The sequence below is a fragment of the Trachypithecus francoisi genome, unplaced genomic scaffold (genome assembly GCF_009764315.1).
Source record: "Trachypithecus francoisi isolate TF-2019V2 unplaced genomic scaffold, Tfra_2.0 Lachesis_group5, whole genome shotgun sequence".
In the NCBI taxonomy this organism is placed as follows: Eukaryota; Metazoa; Chordata; class Mammalia; order Primates; family Cercopithecidae; genus Trachypithecus; species Trachypithecus francoisi.
In genome coordinates this window covers 127,760,040-127,769,170 of record NW_022681470.1, presented here as the reverse complement: position 1 = coordinate 127,769,170, position 9,131 = coordinate 127,760,040, and the positions used below count along the sequence as shown (strand labels likewise).

General features: G+C 43.5%; 1 pseudogene; it reads right to left on the bottom strand.

Annotated features, from left to right (window-relative positions):
- Window positions 1-6,313: 6,313 nt before the first annotated feature.
- Window positions 6,314-6,952, bottom strand: LOC117074798 (annotated as a pseudogene).
- Window positions 6,953-9,131: the final 2,179 nt, after the last annotated feature.

Genomic DNA, 9,131 nt, shown 5'->3' with positions numbered 1-9,131 from the left:
GACATTTATCATTCTTTACGCCTGACCAGCCCCTCTAAACAGGTTTCTTCTTTGAAGTCTCCACCTTAAGAGTTTAGGTGGGAAGGAGAGGTAGTCTGGATACTGGTTCCTGCTTCCCTTGCAGCTAGGGTGCACACATTCAACCTTGGCTCTGGCAACCAGATGCACCTGAAAGCCACCTTTGAATGGGAAACCAGGCTCAAAAGGCATGCACTGGCAGGCTCCATTCAGGTGAGGATTGATGCTGCTATGTCCAGGTTCTAGAAGTAGTGTTCAGTGTCCAATAGCACAAGCTGTGGTGTCTGTGCCCAGCATTGTTGCAGACAGTATAGGGGCTACCCACTACTTTCCACAGGGATCCTTCTCTTATACTTCCAATCTTGAGTAACAGCATCACATCCTATTTGCATCATCTTCACCCAGTGACATTAAATGAACCTTGAACCTATCTCTTGATTTTGTCCTCTCCCCTGTGTCCCAGCACCACTTTGTCAGTTTAGGGTCTCATTAGTGCTCACCTACCCTATCAAAATAGCCTCCTAGTGAGTTTCCCTGCCTCTCATCTCTCCCATTCCATCTAATTTGAGCTGCTACCAGAACTGTCTTTCCTGAATGTAAATTGGACCTTGTTACTTTGCTGTTTAAAATCTTTCAGCACCTCTCTATTGCTTTGAGGATAAAATCTGAACCCTTTAGCATGACACTCAGGTTCCATCTCCTGCCACTTCCCTGAGTGCACTATGCTCCAGCCATACTCAGCTGCTTGTGTTTCCTGTACATGCCACGCTGATGAAAACCTCTAGGCTTTTGTTTACTATAATTCTGGAGAGTCCTGCCTGTTCCAACCTTACCCACCTGCCAGCAGTAATGACCCAGCAAGTGCCTCTGGTCCTGACTGAGAACCAACCCTGGTGGTTCATTGGAAGGGCCTCACCTTTAGTGAGTAGAAATGTCTGCTTCCCTGAGCCCTGGAAACAACAACCCTAGAGTAAACAGAGCCCTAGGTGCCTCCTTTTCTTCCTCATTTCCTAATTCATTCATTTATTTATTCAACACTTCTTTATTGAATACCCACTCAATATTAGGTACTGAGTTAGGTGCTCAGATTGAGCATAGACAGATAGCCATTGCTCATCTTGGAGGGCAGAGCCAGCTGAATGCCCACTTTTGGGGCTAGCTTGCTTGCCTGGGCTTTTGCACTGTCTTCTGAATTCCATTTCAGTGGCCAGCTCCCCTATACGCCACTGACCAGCACCCATCTCCCTCTTTACTCTCCACTCACAAAGAGTTGCATCCTAATTGCCACATCCTTTCCTTCACCTAACTTGATCTCCAACTCTGTCATTTACCCATTCCCAAGATGTATTTCCATCTAGAAGCCCTTAGCACTGTGCCTGACTCCATCCCTTGGATCAGATACTTTGATTATTAATGCCATTCCAGACTGGACTTCGGTTGGCCATATTCAATGATCTTGTGATTTTTAACTTCTGACTCTTCATTAAAGGGAAGTAGCCCCTTTGGTCACCATCCTTCTCAATATTATTTCTCACTGCACCAATCTTCTTTTGTCCTTACTATCTGCACAATTAAAAGCACCTCAAATACTGACCTATATATTCTTATTGTCTGCACAATTAATAGTACTTCAAATACTGACCTATATATTTTTCCATAGTGTCGCATGGCCTGGAACTCTATTCTTGCTTTACATAATGTTGTATACAAACCTGGCTTGTTCACTGTGGACTGTGTGTATGTCTCAGCCCTCCAGCTAGATTGGGGTACATGGGAATAGTAACTGTGTCCTATGCTTCTTTTAACTCCCACAATGCCCAACACAATGCTAAAGACAATGAAGGTGCTGAATCAACATTTGACTGGGTCCTCAAGTAGCCTCACCACCATAATGTGCCAGTTTAGTTTTAAAAACTAAATTATCATTAAGTTTAGAATTACAAGATGATCTGCAATAACTACAGGGCATTGTATAGGTCTCAAAGAAATGTTACTGTATCCTTCAACAAAAGAAATAATGGTATGTGTGTGGGGGGTGTGTGTGTGTGGTAATTGCATATTAATCTCGCACAATGGCTTTCAGAGCCACTAATGAAGAACACACTTGGGTTTAAGTTTTGGTTAATGTTTCTTCATGGTTCTCCTTCCTATTACCCTTCCCTCACAGCACTTTTCAAAATATAAATCATGGGCTGGGCGAGGTGGCTCATGCCTGTAATCCCAGCACTTTGGGAGGCCAAGGCGGGTGGATCATGAAGTCAGGAGATCAAGACTATCCTGGCTTTAGTAGAGACGGGGTTTCTAAAAGTACAAAAAATTAGCTGGGCATGTTGACGGGAGCCTGGAGTCCCAGCTACTTGGGAGGCTGAGGCAGGAGAATGGCATGAACCCGGGAGCTGGAGCTTGCAGTGAGCTGAGATCGCGCCACTGTACTCCAGCCTGGGCGACAGAGCAAGACTCCGTCAAAAAAAAAAAAAAAAAAAAAAAAGAAAGAAAGAAAAAAAAGAAAATCCAATCTCTAGAAACCCAAATTAACAAAACCGAAACTAGGAAGTAAATTTGCACAGGAGCCTTTACTAGGAAATTCCCCATTCTCATATTACTCTCAAGTCAATTTAAAATAGACTAAAGTATAAATGTTTAATTTCCACTCATCAAATCAGGAACACAAGTATTACATAAAGCAAATTGCACCTGCACAAGTTTAGTAATTTTATACTCTTAAAAATCTTCGTTCTTGGTATTTGCTCAGTGAGTAATTTGCTTAAAGATTATTTGATTTTTTTTTTTTTTTTTTTTTTTTGCTTTTCCTGCTTTGGTTGAAATGTTTCAGCTTAAAGATATATGATAGGCCGGACGCGGTGGCTCATGCCTGTAATCCCAGCGCTTTGGGAGGCCAAGGTGGGTGGATCACGAGGTCAGGAGATCGAGACCATCCTGGCTAACATGGTGAAACCCTGTCTCTACTAAAAATACACACACACACACACACACACACAAAAATAGAAAGTGCCTGTAGTCCCAGCTACTCAGGAGGCTGAGATGGGAGAATGGTGTGCACCTGGGAGGTGGAGCTTGCAGTGAGCTGAGATCGCGCCACTGCACTCCAGCCTGGGCAACAGAGCGAGACTCCGTCTCAAAAAAAAAAAAAAAAAAAAGATATATGATAAATGAGGGTTTCCTTATCTTAATATGAGGCACCAGAATTGGTCTCAGTTGAAGGAATTTGTACTACAATTGATCAAAGATTATTCTTTCAACTCTCCTTTGATATTTGGCACCAGACCAAAGAATCTAAAATTAGCTGCCTTCAAGAATCCAGGTGTGAGCTAAGTGGAAGCAATTCGGTTTGGCCCAGGAAGTCACAAAAGTTGTTCAAAGAGCAAATAGAGTTCTGATCAGACTGCTTCCTTCACTAAAACCAACTGCTCAGGACTGTCTCCTTCAGCAAGGAACGGAAAACCACTGCATTTCAGGCACCAGTGAGGGCATCCTGTATAAACTCTTCATCTTGTGGCTCAGGGGAATGAAGTTGTGGCCTTTCTGAGGCTGTTTCCACATCTGCAAAATGGGATTTTGCTACCTGTCCTGCTCACCACTCAAAGGCACTGTGAGGATCAAGTGAATGGGCTTTTGAAACTGTAAACATTCCGTGAGCATAAGGCATTATAATTTTCTGTAGTCACTATGATGGTTTTAAAATTCTTTAACAGTCTTCCCATCTAGAGCTGCCTTTTCTTTAAATACAGACAGCTGACCTTAGAGACTCACTTACAACCAACAGAATGCCACAACTTTCTGAGGCTAGGTCAGAAAAGGTGATTCTGCTTCTGCCTGGTTCTCTCAGGACAGTTGCTCTGGGAGAAACCAGGCACTGTGTTAGAAGTCTAACTACTCTGAGACCACCATGCTGTGGGGAAGCCACACAGAGAGGCCACGTGTAGGCCCTCTGGCTGGCCGTCCTAACCGTCAAGTCCCTCCCAGATCAGGCTCAAGACATGTGAGTGAATGAGCTTTGAGGTGATTCCAGGTTCCAATAGTCAAGATACCCTGGATCTTTACCCTCCCAGATGATGCCCCAGATATCGTGGAGCAGTGACAAGTCCTCTTTGCTGTGCCATTTCTGAATTTCTGACCCGTGGAATCTATGAGCATGATAAAAAATAGTTGGAGTCTTTCTGCTACTAAATTTGTGCTGTGTGTGATGCAGCTATGGTCATCAGAATAGTCACACCGGGTAACAATGACCATGGTGACCAAGAAACAACACCAAACACCAGGCACAGTGGTAAGCCCTGCACACTCACCTCCCTTCATCCTGACCAGAACTCAGGGAGGAAGTCATCATTTTCCTCTTACACAGCGAGGAAACTGAAGACCAAGGGGCTGACAACTTCAGTTCCATGGGGAGGAAGTGGCAGAGCCGGGGCTGTTACCTCGGCTTGGCTTAACTGTGAAGCTCACCCCTAAGCTGCAGCTGACTCCTCCCACGCAGCGGGCGACAGCAAGACTGTCAACATAAACCTCTGGACTTCCACTGTGACGGCCTTCCCCTTATGCCCTTAAATATTTGGTTCCTCTGGTTCCTCTCTTTTCCCACTTGCTACCTACAATTCCCTTTTTTCAAGAAAGGAATGAAGCCTCTGCATTTTCTGACCTGGGTAACTTTATACCTGGTACCAAGCTGGCCTGGAATCACCAGAGAGGTTTACAGACTATGGCAGCAATACTGCCATGCCTCAGGCTCAAACAGCCATGCAGCTTCACCTCAGAAGCCCTGCTTTGCCTCATAAACCTTGGCCAAGCCCATCAGACCTAGTTTTCTTCTAAACTGCAGGAAGAAAATATCAAATAATTCACAGAGCAACTCATTTACACATTCCAATCTCCAAACATGCTGTATCACCCCTTTCCTCTTGGCCCCCAGAGCCATTAGCACATTTGTGACAAATTATCTAGAAGATTCCCCACATGCTGGTGCTCTCAGCCAGCCCCACAGACTGGCAGCCTCCAGACTGCTCCAACACAAGGGCGTGTGGCTGGGGCTGCTGCCCTGGCAAGGCCTTCCCAGCCTGGCGGGGAACAGCCATGCCAACTTTGGCCCTGGTATCTGTGGATGCCCTGGGTTACAGATCCACCCACATGACCCAGATAGAAGCATGTGATTTTGAATGTCATTAGGAACACAGCTCAGAATGCATCTCTTTGCTGTGCGCTTGCAGGTTTGCTTTGGCTTTTCACATTTATTCCCTGGGCAGTACCACTTGCACACTCATTTCATCTAGCTCTCACCAAGCCCAAACCTCAGACACTTCTTGCTGGCAAGAGGTCACCCTCTTCAAAGGCAGGCATGAAAGAAGCTGGGCACTTACTCCTCCACTTAACACTGTCACTACCACAGAGTGTGAAGGGAGCTGGTTTGTCCTACATTGAAATCTCCCGTAGAGGCCATTTCTGGTCTCCTGTCATGACTGTGATGCTCCTAAAAGGGCTATGACTACCCAAATAGCCCCTCTGCATTAGGAATGGCCCCAGAGCTCATGGGTAGGGAGCTGTGAGATTTCTCCTTCCCAGGCTAGGGCCAATTCAAGTCAGCGGTGAGCATCTACCCAGGCATTGGAAATTCTAAGATGCATAAAACAAATTCCTGCCTCCACCCACGGTTGCAGACATTTGCCTCAATCCTGACTTTCAGTTGTGCCATCACATGTCAATCGGTTGTGAAGTGAGTCATAAGTCATTTGTTATCAATAATAAGAAGTACCAAAGGTTTGAAATAGGAGTGAATTCAAAATAAGAGTGAGTGAAAAGTGGATTCCTGGGTATGCATACGATATCATTGCTCTCATTTGCATTCGGACACACTTTCTTTGATGAAGGAAAAAGTGTTGGAGGTGATCTGAGCTCTGACATTTCCAAGTGTTGTCTGTGAGCCCAGGGAAGGCAGGACATTGGCTTGATCCACACTGGGCCACTCTCCATAGCTCTAACAAAGAAAGTGCCTCCTTCACCATTTCTCATAGAGAAGGGACTAAGCTTGAAGAAAGGCCGCCTTTTGAGAAAACAGAAAAAACAGTCGAAACCGTTGCCTTTTGACTCTGGCAAGATTTGTTTGTTGTTTGTTTAGGAAGGGAACAGTGCAATGGTTATAGCTATGGCAATATTTTTTATTGCTGTGGGCTTCACCTGTCTATTTGCTATCTCACAGATGGCCCGTGATGAATCATGTGATGCACAGTGCTAAGTTAATCTCTTTAACGATATTAATGCTATTTACTTGTATAGTGCTTTAAAATTACAGTTTAAATGTGAACATTTTTGCATTCATTGACTCAGGTAGGTTCAACTTTAAGAATCTTTGAAGTAGGTCTTATCTCTACCTACTGTGAAGAAATAACCTCAGAGAGGTCTTGCTCAAAGTCTATAGCAGGTGAATGATAGAGCTGCGATTCAAATCCAGATCATGTGTTTCCAAGTGGTGTTTTTGTATTCCACTCGGGCTGTGTTGCACCCAACTTCATAACAGTGAAGAACAAAGATGCAGCTACACTTTCAACATTGACATCTCAAGGGAATGTAGCCAGTTTCATGTTGTTGGATGGAATGTCTCACTGGTTCAGAGAAGCCTATCTCTTGGTAGTGGAGACACATCAACCTCTCTCTCCTCGGTCTGTCTTCTTGACTTTGTCTAGTGAGGTAGCCATTCTGCAGAATTTCATCTGCTTTAGGCATGCAGACCCTATACTGCATGTGCTCATGCACACATGGGTACACACACACACACACACACACACACGGGACCAGGACTATTCCAGATTTGGCAGGGGAAACATTTCCATTAGGAACTTTAATGGGGAGCTCAACCCGGTGACTGCCTGAGAGCCCAGAAGTGTCACTTCTGACTATCTAAAGACCAGCACCTACTTGCTGCCATGGTTAGCTGCTGGGCTGGTTTTGGGGTTCTTCTGCATTATGGGCTTATGGGCGCTTTAATGTGACTTAAATCACAGGAGCAGATAAGAAATGCTCCCGCAACCTTGCTCCCTTCCCCCAACACACACATACACACACACACACACACACACACGAACAGACACACGCGTACCCTTCTGGAGCCCTGCACCCCTACAGCAGGCACTGGCTCTGTGACTAAGATGCCCCTCCCAGGGAGTCACCTTTGGCAGGTGCCCAGACTGTGACATGGGCCACTGAACTGCTCATCATTCGTCTTTCAAAGCCAAGGACTTTTTACCCCTCAGCAAAGTATTTCTCAATCAAAATGCTTATTGAACTTAAAACTGAATGGCCATCTAAACGGTGGGTCTAGCACTCCCACAGTTGAAGAAATGAAACTTCTGGCTTTGCTGATGCTGAGTCTTGGCTCAAGGTTCCAAGGCTGGATGAAATTCCCCCCTGTACTTGCAAACACATTTGCAGAACTGCTCAGTCAGCCTTCCGGGAAAACCATGCCCACATCCTACGGATTCCTCTAGCTTTGGTGTTGTCAACACGGAGATCGCTGAGAGTTTAAATCGCAGGCCTCCATTGTTCCCTGAACACAAAGGGCAAGGTAGAGAATAATCAGATAACAAGTGATGAAATTATGGTTTTTGGTGGAAATGCCTTCCATTTCTACAGCACTTCATCTATCTTTCTGGAGAGCTTGCATAATATGATTTGACCCATACAACATATCTCAGAGGTGAAACTGAGCCAGACTTTCTTTTTTATCTCCATTGTACAGATGAAGAATCAGAAACACATAAATACAGTCAGTGATGACTCACATCTATGACAGTGGTCCCATAAGATTGTAATGGAGCTAAAAAATTCCTGTTGTCTAGTGATGTCATGGCTGCGGTAACATCGCAGTGCAGTGCATTCCTCACATGTTTGTGGTGATGCTGGTGTAAACAAACCTATTGCACTGCCAGTCATAGAGAAGCCTAGCACATACAATTATGTAGAGTACATCATAATTGATAATGATAATAAATGACTATTATATTTGTTTATGTGTTTATTATACTATAATTTTATGTTATTTTAGAGTGTACCCCGACTAAAAAAAAAAGTTAACTGTAAAACAGCCTCAGGCAGGTGCTTCAGAAGGTATTCTAGAAGAAGGCACTGTTATCCTAGGAGAGGACAGCTCCATGTATGTTGCCCCGAAGACCTTCCAGTGGGACAAGATGTGGAGGTGAAACACAGTGATACTGATGATCCTGACTCTGCCTAGGCTGAGGCTAATCGTGTGTGCTTTTGTCTTAGTTTTTAACAACAACAACAAAAACTTTAAAAGTAAAAAAATTTAAAAACAGATAAAAGCTTACCAAATATGAATATAAAGAAAATATTTTTGCACAGCTATACGTTTTTGTATGTTAAGCTATGTGTTATTATGAAAGAATCAAAAAGTTAAAAAAAAAAACATTTATAAAGTTAAAAAGTTAATGTATTATTGAAGAAAGAAAAATAAAGTTTTAAAATAAATTTAGTGTAGCCTGAATGTATAGTCTTTATAAAGTCCTCAGTAGCGTACCGTAATGTCCTAGGCCTTCACATTCACTCACCACTCACTCACTGACTCACCCAGAGCAACTTACAGTCCTTCAAGTTCCATTCATGGTAAGTGCTCTATACAGGTGTACCATTTTAAATCTTTATATTGTAGTTTTGCTGTATCTTTTCTATGTTCAGACATGTTTAGATACACAAATACTTAACATTCTGTTACAGTTGCCTACAATATTCAGTACAGTAACATGCTGTAAAGGTTTGCAGCCTGGGAACAATAGGCTATACCTTATAGTGGAGGTATGCAGCAGGTTATACCATCTAGGTTTGTATAAGTGCACTTTATGATGTTTGCACAAGATAAAATCACCTAATAATGCATTTTTCCGAATGTATCTCCATCATTAAGCTATATATAAAAAGATATAGAGTGAAGAAGTATGTGTGTGGTGTGTGTGTGTGTGCATGTGTGTGCGTGCATGCAAAAGGGAGGAAACATTTAATCACTTAAAATTATCTCAGATAATATCTGATGACAGGGACTTTTGTATCATTTAAATTTTTTGTGTGTCCCATCTCAAGGTTATCTGGAGTCA